This window comes from Oncorhynchus kisutch, unplaced genomic scaffold (genome assembly GCF_002021735.2).
Source record: "Oncorhynchus kisutch isolate 150728-3 unplaced genomic scaffold, Okis_V2 scaffold1556, whole genome shotgun sequence".
Lineage (NCBI taxonomy): Eukaryota > Metazoa > Chordata > Actinopteri > Salmoniformes > Salmonidae > Oncorhynchus > Oncorhynchus kisutch.
The window spans coordinates 43,875-52,201 of NW_022263501.1; the positions used below are offsets into that span (position 1 = coordinate 43,875).

The 8,327-nt window shown below is 41.6% G+C and overlaps 2 non-coding genes across 2 annotated transcripts; both read right to left on the reverse strand.

The window, feature by feature from the left end:
- Nucleotides 1–3,790: 3,790 nt before the first annotated feature.
- On the reverse strand, nucleotides 3,791–3,862 carry trnat-ugu (transfer RNA threonine (anticodon UGU)). Its single transcript has one exon. It is a non-coding gene; the product is annotated as a tRNA-Thr (tRNA).
- A 534-nt stretch (nucleotides 3,863–4,396) lies between these two features.
- trnaa-cgc (transfer RNA alanine (anticodon CGC)) lies at nucleotides 4,397–4,468 on the reverse strand. The gene has a single exon. It is a non-coding gene; the product is annotated as a tRNA-Ala (tRNA).
- Nucleotides 4,469–8,327: the final 3,859 nt, after the last annotated feature.

Here is an 8,327-nt window from a genome sequence, read left to right on the forward strand (position 1 = left end):
CACACTAAATTAACACACTAAATTAACTAACTGTTTATAACTATGCTATAATCCCACTGAAACATGAACAAGCCTCATTCAGATGATTTTATATGGTCCTTTACACACCAGCTCCGTGGGAAAATTGGATCCTGGCCAAAGGCACAAGTTCATTCAACAGGTGTGAGACATCGAGGATGAGTTTTTGACAATATTAATGTCAACTGCCATATGTTGATGTACATGTCCAACTGGTTTCCTCCTATTTTCAGACTACTGATACCAGACTAGTGTTTTATCACGTGGCCACAGATACTCCCCTATTCTGTCAGTGGTTCCAGATCTACAACAGACAACTGTGTGCGAATAGCATACAGTATTGAGCAACAGAGAATTAAAATTCCATTGTTATGAGAAAATCATACTTTTTTTAAGTGTCTTGTGCCGTCCCAAACAAAGTACAATAAAATGAAATTGAAATGAAAGCTAAAGGGAATATGCAGTAGGGTTGATAAAGGTCAAGATAAGTTTGACTGGGACTAAAGGAAGCGTAGGATGTTTGGTAACATTTGGCATCCTAAACTTGTTTACATGTGACAAAGTAGGCTACAGGACCATATAGTGCTTCTACCCAAGTGGTGGCCCATCATGTCTTTAGGAGCTACAGTCTTTTTTTTTCTTTTTTTCCAACCAGGCATTAACCAAGACATATAGCTAGAATGTTATGGAGTGATATTAGTGCCAACACAAACTGAATTTCAGATTCAACATCATATCGCTCCATAGACTCTTGTGTGCCTGGTTTGGCCAAAGATTACTACACATTGTGGCCCTCTAGGAAAAATACCAAACTCTCTTTGAAGTCTCTGACTTCCTCCCTATAGGCTGTCTCATCGTCGTTGGTGATCAGGCCCTACCACAGTTGTGTCATTGGCAAACTTAATGATGGTGATGGAGCCGCAGGTAAACATGGAGTACAGGAAGGGCCTAAGCAGGCACCCCTGAGGGGTCCCCGTGTTGAGGGTCAGCATGGAGGATATGATGTTGCCTACCCTCACCACCTGGGACGGCCTGTCAGGAAGTCCAGGATCCAGTTACAAATTGTTGCCTACCCTCACCACCTGGGGGCGGCTCATTAGGAAATGACAGGATCCAGACGCAACTGGTTTCAAGTGGCCAAGAGAACTCATGTGATCTCCGACTGCTAGCGAGTGGACGAACTGGGAATCAGACAAGGGAACATTTACATCAATGTATGGATAGAGACTTCAGCTTTCTTCTCATGTGTATATCCTGTCAAACGATAAACGTTGCACTAACCCCGCACTTTTAAAATGGCTCTGTTCCCATGGAAATGTGCACATGTTTAGAGAGAGTAATTGGTTACATATTTCATGTCGAACCTAGACTTTCAAATCTCTTATTCCCCAACAACTGACAATTGGGACCTCCCCCCTATCTCGGGCTCTGTAATAGTCACATTTTTTCTGACGATTATCAGAATCCCACAGTTCTTAGCTTTCTAACAGTACTTAACTGGCATTCTGCCCCTGAGCAAGGGAGTTAACCCACTGTTCCCCGGGCGCCGATGACGTGAATGTCGATTAAGGCAGACCCCGCACATCTCTGATTCAGAGTGGTTGGGTTAAATGCGTAAGACACATTTTAGTTGAATACATTCAGTTGTACAACTGACTAGGTATTCCCCTTTCCCTAAGCATGTTTCTGTAAGGACCGAAATGTACTTTATGAGGGCAGTATACAATATTATGCATCGTTTATAAAATGCCACCAGAGGGCGTCAGAGTTGAACAGGTTAAGAACAGCTATGGCTACAGACAAACAGGTATTCATTGGTATAAGTACTTTAAGGAATGAGCAGCAAGGCAGCATGATTTCAACAAGCACTTCACCTGTCATTGCAATACAATTCTAACTAGGCCTCTATACAAACAGCAGTAGAGCTAAGTATAGCTTCCCCCCCCCAAAAACACAAAGTTCTACGTAACAAATACCCAGTGTTTTTAATCCAAACCATGAAACAGTGTTTTTACTATGAGGAGAAAACAACCTTTTGTGTCTAAGACACCAAAACCAGTTTGACTTAGGGTAATATATTAACATTCCAGTTTGATCCGGTTAAGATCTGAAGAGTTCAAAAGAGGTTTGAATGTTAAATGCAATGATATACATTCTCAATAAGTTAACACTGTAGGCTGCTGTTGTGTATAGCGTATTAGACTTGGAGGGCTATAGTTCTTTTCTCCAAGGCACAGGTATGGAACAAAACATGCACGGAGGAGGACTAAAATGAACTTCAAAATATCAAGGAAGTGGGATTCAAACATGTGTTAAATCATACAGAAATATGCATGCCAGAGGGACCATTTTGAAACAAAATAGTAAAATAATTTCTTTGTGGGAAGCATTACATCCATTTTTGTGTGAAATCATACAAATATCTGCCATTTCAATGAAAATACAGTACTGCATTCAAAAACCCATCTCGTAGAATTTGATTAGGGTTATTAGTCACAATTTGCTGGAGTCGAAAGGTTCATGTTCCCTTACAGAGTTCAAGTATGCCCCATAACTTCCTCCAGTAGCCTCTAACATCAACCTAACTCCAAACTGCAGTAGTGAGTGAAACTCGTCTATAGTTGATGCGTGATAGTCGTGCTGGTTTGCAGCATATGCATTCTCCATATTGTGTCAACATGCGCCAGACTGTAGAAAACCCACTCAAACGTGTTTCTGTAAAACACGAGTAGCAGCAGAGAAAAAAAAAGATTTCAGTACAAATAAATAGGATCGATTGAGCATGTCACACCTGAAGAAAGGACTCTCACGATGGCCGTCTTCGACACTGCCAGCTGACATCCAAGCAGGTGAGTAACACTTAGAGAGCACTCTGACAGGTGCCGTTTGTCATGACATCTTAGCAGAACCTTTCAACTGGCCAGTGTTAAGAAGCTACGGCTTACATCCTGATCCTCTTTTTTCCCTTTCCAGAGGATGTTGCTGTGGTCATCCCGGATGTCACCCCACACCATGCAGAGCTAGGAAAGGGGCAGTCCGGCGATTATTTTGCAGGCTTTGGAGGGCAGTGTGCTGCTGCGCCTGCCACAAGGAAGAGGAGGAACAATATTAATTATTCATCAGACCTTCAGAAATGGGATTGAACCATAGACCATTAAATTATTTGCATTATAATTGAACTCAATTCTGCTTTTCTTCTGTTTACTACTTAATTTCAGAATTTCTATAAACTTTCACTTTGTAAGTGTGGAGTAGGTTGTATAAATAAGTGGGAAACATCACAAGTTTAATGCTTTGAATAATTGACTTTGTACATTAAAAAATATATGTATTATTTGACAACAAAAAAACAGAGGGCGCTCAACCAACGTTGAGTTGAGGTGCAGCCAAAAATTTGATCATCATCATAGAAAAGGAAAAAGCCCAACTCTTGCTCACTATAAAAAATGCATTGTTTAATTCAGGCAAGGTTAAAGATTAACGTTTCGGCCTAGTCTATGATGATATGCAAGTTGACTTAGCACATCTATTTCCTTCTTAAAATGTCAACATTCTGGAAAGTAGAGTTGTGCAAAAGCTAATTTCACAACTAAATATACTCATCAGAAAATTTGGGGATTAACTTCAGAGCGCATGCATTTCAAGTATTAGCTCTACCGTAGAGGTACATCCCCTTACTATATAATAGCAGGTTTGCCATTTTGAGAACTTTTTTTTTCTTCAAAGTCCTCCAGTGAAAGAACCTTCCCATGGTACCAGCTATCTTTCAGTAAGGCACGGATGGGATTTGAACCCATGATCTTCGGTTTACAAGACCGACACCTTACCGCTTGGCCACCATGCCACTCTATGCTGCAAGATATTTATCAATATTCTGGAAAGTAGTAGTTGTGTAATGTGAATTTGGCACACAAATAACATCTCTGTTTCCTGTGAGAATTTCAACATTCTGGAAAGTAGGAGTTGTGTAATGTGAATTTGGCACACAAATACTCAGTGGAGAACCTTGGGATTGAACCAAGTACTAAAATAGCATGCACTCCCCCTCTGAGCTTCGATCCAATTTTATTTGCAGATAAAATGCAATATTAATACAATGTACTTTTATATACACCACTCCATTGAAACTACAATGAAATGATAGCAGCAATTCTAAATACACGCAAGTATGGACAGTCATCTAACCCATGAACTTCAGTTTTTGAAAATGATGCAATTGAAGTTGGCAACCATGCCACTTCTGTTACATAAATGTACGAACAGGGATTGAACACATGTTCTTCAGATTACAAGAGCAAATTATTTAGCACGTCTCTGTTTCCTGCTGAGAATTTCAACATTCTGGAAAGTAGGAGATGGGCCACTGCAAAAATTTGAATGGAGAAGCTGGGGATTGAACCCAGGTCCTCATACATGCGAAGCATGCGCTCTACCACTGAGCTACATCCCCTTTCTGGGAAAGAAATGGTTTTTCTTATTTTTTTAAATTTCACCTATAATTAATCAGGTAAGCTAGTTGAGAACAAGTTTTCATATTCAACTGCGACCTGGCCAAGATAAAGCAAAGTAGCGCAACACAAACAACGACACAGAGTTACAGATGGAATAAACAAGCGTACAGTCAATAACACAATAGAAGAAAAAAAAGAAAGTCTATATACAGTGCGTGCAAATGGAGGTAAGGCAAGAAATAGGCCATAGTAGCGAAGTATTTACAATTTAGCAAATTAACACTGGAGTGATAGATGAGCAGATGATGATGTGCAAGTAGAAATACTGGTGTGCAAAGAGCAGAAAGTATATTAAAACAATATGGGGATGAGGTAGGTAGATTGGGTGGGCTATTTACAGATGGGCTTTGTACAGCTGCAGCGATCAGTTAGCTGCTCAGATAGCCGATGTTTAAAGTTAGCAGTGTTGCCAACACCTCAGTAAGGAAAGTAGCTATTGGCTGTCCTAAAAGTCACTAGAAGTTGCTAAATGATGTCATCACCTAATTTGCATAATTGTCCATGTGCATGTAATTGTGATGGACACTGTAGGAGTGAGGAATAACATTGTGGAAGAGACAAAAAGTGAGTAAAATGAAAATGTCTGCAAGTATTCAGAGGGGTCTGAATACTTGCTAAATACAGCGACTAAGTCGCTAAGTTGGCAACACTGAAAGTTAGTGAGGGAAATATGTCTCCAGCTTCAGCGATTTTTGCAATTCGTTCCAGTCATTGTCAGCAGAGAACTGGAAGGAAAGGCGGCCAAAGGAGGTGTTGGCTTTGGGGATGACCAGTGAGATATACCTGCTGGAACGCGTGCTACGGGTGGGTGTTGTCATCGTGACCAGTGAGCTGAGATAAGGCGGAGCTTTACCTAGCATAGACTAAAAAGATGACCTGGAACCAGTGGGTCTGGCGACGAATATGTAGCGAGGGCCAGCCGACTAGAGCATACAGGTCGTAGTGGCCATATCAATACAATTGACCCTTTCTTTACACTGTTCTAATGAAAGTTCATTTCCATAATATCATCTAGCTTCCATAAACGCCGAACAAGGATTGAACCCATGTGCTTCAGTTTACATAAACAGATGACTTAGCACATCTATTTCCTTCTTAAAATGTCAACATTCTGGAAAGTGGGAGTTGTGCAAAAGCTAATTTAATTAGACTCACTTTGACTTTATATAGTGCACCAAGAGAAGGTTTCTTGATTAAGACCATACTGGCTGAGTACGCCTGATCTCGGAAGCTAAGCAGGGTCGGGCCTGGTTAGTACTTGGATGGGAGACTGCCTGGGAATACCAGGTGCTGTAAGCTTTTTGTCACTGCCTTGTGGAATTTCAACTCTTTGTCCGTTTTTTCCCACAAGGCTGAAATATGTGCCCTCGCTTTGAAATAAGTAAGCAAGGTTAGTTTGTATTTCATCCAACAATCTGTGCTACATATTATGGCTACAGTATATGCAATTTCTTCCACTTTTTGATTGACACAAAGATGCTTATCTAAATGGTGAAAATGCAACATCTGTTAACCCTTCGAAACAGCCCCTATGACCATTTTAAGGCACATCCGTTTGGCACAGGAAGCTGAACGTGAACACATATCCTCATTGGGGTATGCTTTTACAGAATCCTGAGTTTTAAGTCTATACGTTAAGAACTGACTGATTTACACAAGGTTGAATTCACTATTTCTATCAAACATCCGTTTGGGTATGGAAAAACACTTTTAGGGTGATTTTAACCACTTCCGGTTGCTTCAGGAAGCTTAGAATCAACACAGGTAGACCTCATAGTGGGCTGATGGATTGTCATCGAATACAGGTTCATACGGCATTCATAACCCACATAGGCTTCAGGTTGAATTTAGGGTTGCAGGCAATGTATTCCTAATGGGAGAGAAGTCAGTGAAAACTGTTTGAGGTAGACACCTTCTTTTAACTGTTAAGGGTTAATACTACACGGTCAAGGTTAGGCTTGCACAGATCGGGAGGACCTCAGGAATGTACCTGAGGTCGAATTGTGCTTCTCACCCTAACGGTTCTCTCACTGTCACCAAAAAGCAAATGACATTTAGGGCCAGACTTCATTTTGGGCCTACTTTTTCTCATGGTAACTGTGCTTAGACCGAGCGAGCTACGGTCAAGCGGGGCATCTCGTTGAACTTGGCACAGCCTAGAGATTATGGTAATACCTTTGCAGGCTCTGTGTGTCTTTAAGCACCACACTTTGTCACTCCATCCTTGCTGTGTGTGTGTGTGTGAGAGAGCTTTTCTTTGACATCTGTTGGGAAAATGTTGTCGTGGACATAGAAATATAACACGATTAGATGTTCTATGAAAAAGGTGTACTTATGACAGCAAAAACCTTGGGGGGGGGCAATCAGTCAAAACATTGAAGGGGATTTTACAGGGCCCTAATGGACTACAGACATTGGCAGTATCCTGGCCTAAAAACAAATGCTGAATGCACTGCCTAGATTTTGAGGTAAACGCATTGTCCATTATTTGATTTGATCTGGGCAGGGCAGGGAAGCACTAACAAACTGCATTTAGTCCAATAAAAAGACACAACATTATTAGGGTGATAAATAAAAGGCCCTAGTCCATGAAGTTGTCATAAGTATGAACGTAGGATGTGCCCTCTTTCCCCCCCCACAAGAGTGAAATATATGGTCTGGAAATGCAAGCAAGGTTTGAGCTTTTCAGTGTGTGTCACAAGGTGACAAAAGGCTCGTTGTCACGCGGCCTGGTCAGGAAGGCCAATGTGCGAGTGATGTTGACCACATAGTAGCAGGAAACCTTTAACCTTAAAAGAGTATGCAACTTCAATAGGGGAAATATGCAACTTCAATAGGGGAAACTTCAAGCAGTGGAGTGGACACACTGATAGTAGAGGCACATTTTCCCTGTATACAAAGTATTGAGCAATTGGTGAAAGAAAAAAAACACCCTATAACAGCTAATAGCTACAATTGTGATGCGTAATGCACTCATACAGCATGAATTGTTGATCAACTCTGTAGTAGAGGGGAATTGCTTATTACAACCTACAGAAGCACACAGGCCATAAATACACAGTACCCATCACCTCAGGGTAATAGTCATTTTACCTTCCTGGTGGTGCCACAGGAGTTCACAGTGAAGTGGAAGTAGGCGAAGCGATCTTCACTGTAGGTGGGACACCAGGCGGGGGTCGCTCAGGGTCAGCTGACCGGGGTTCAGACCGGAAGCAGTCTCCACCTTCATCGCCAGCGCAGTCATCGTTCCGTTGAGAAACACTCTTGGAGGTGGGGGATCAAAAGACAGGTAGCCATCAGACCTGGGTTCTGTATTTGTTACACTTAATTGAGCTTGCCGAGCACAGTAGAACCAATGGAATAGCACCAAATATGCAAACCATGCCCATCTGGTTCTCCAGATTGAATTGAAGAATACACCTGAAGTCGTAAAATGTCTAACTAGTCATTTGTTATGCTAACTATCTAGCAAGAGGTTGCATAGCAACATCATCAACTTCCGGTTGACAGGTGAAGAGCTAGTACACGCGACTGAAAGCATACTGTTCGTTTACAGGTTGGAACAACCTATTTCGTATGTTTTTGCGGTCCTTTTTTGGAACCGTATAAACTTAAATGTTGCGGCATCCTGCAGCACATCTTGCGTGGTTCCGCATAATTCTATGGCACGTTATTTAAGTGTCAGCCAAGATGCAATTTACCACTCATCACTGATCCTTTCACCTTCATCCATCTCAGACGTACTCTCATCTGGGCTACCTGCACAGCCTACCTCATTACAGATGTGCAGATCCACCA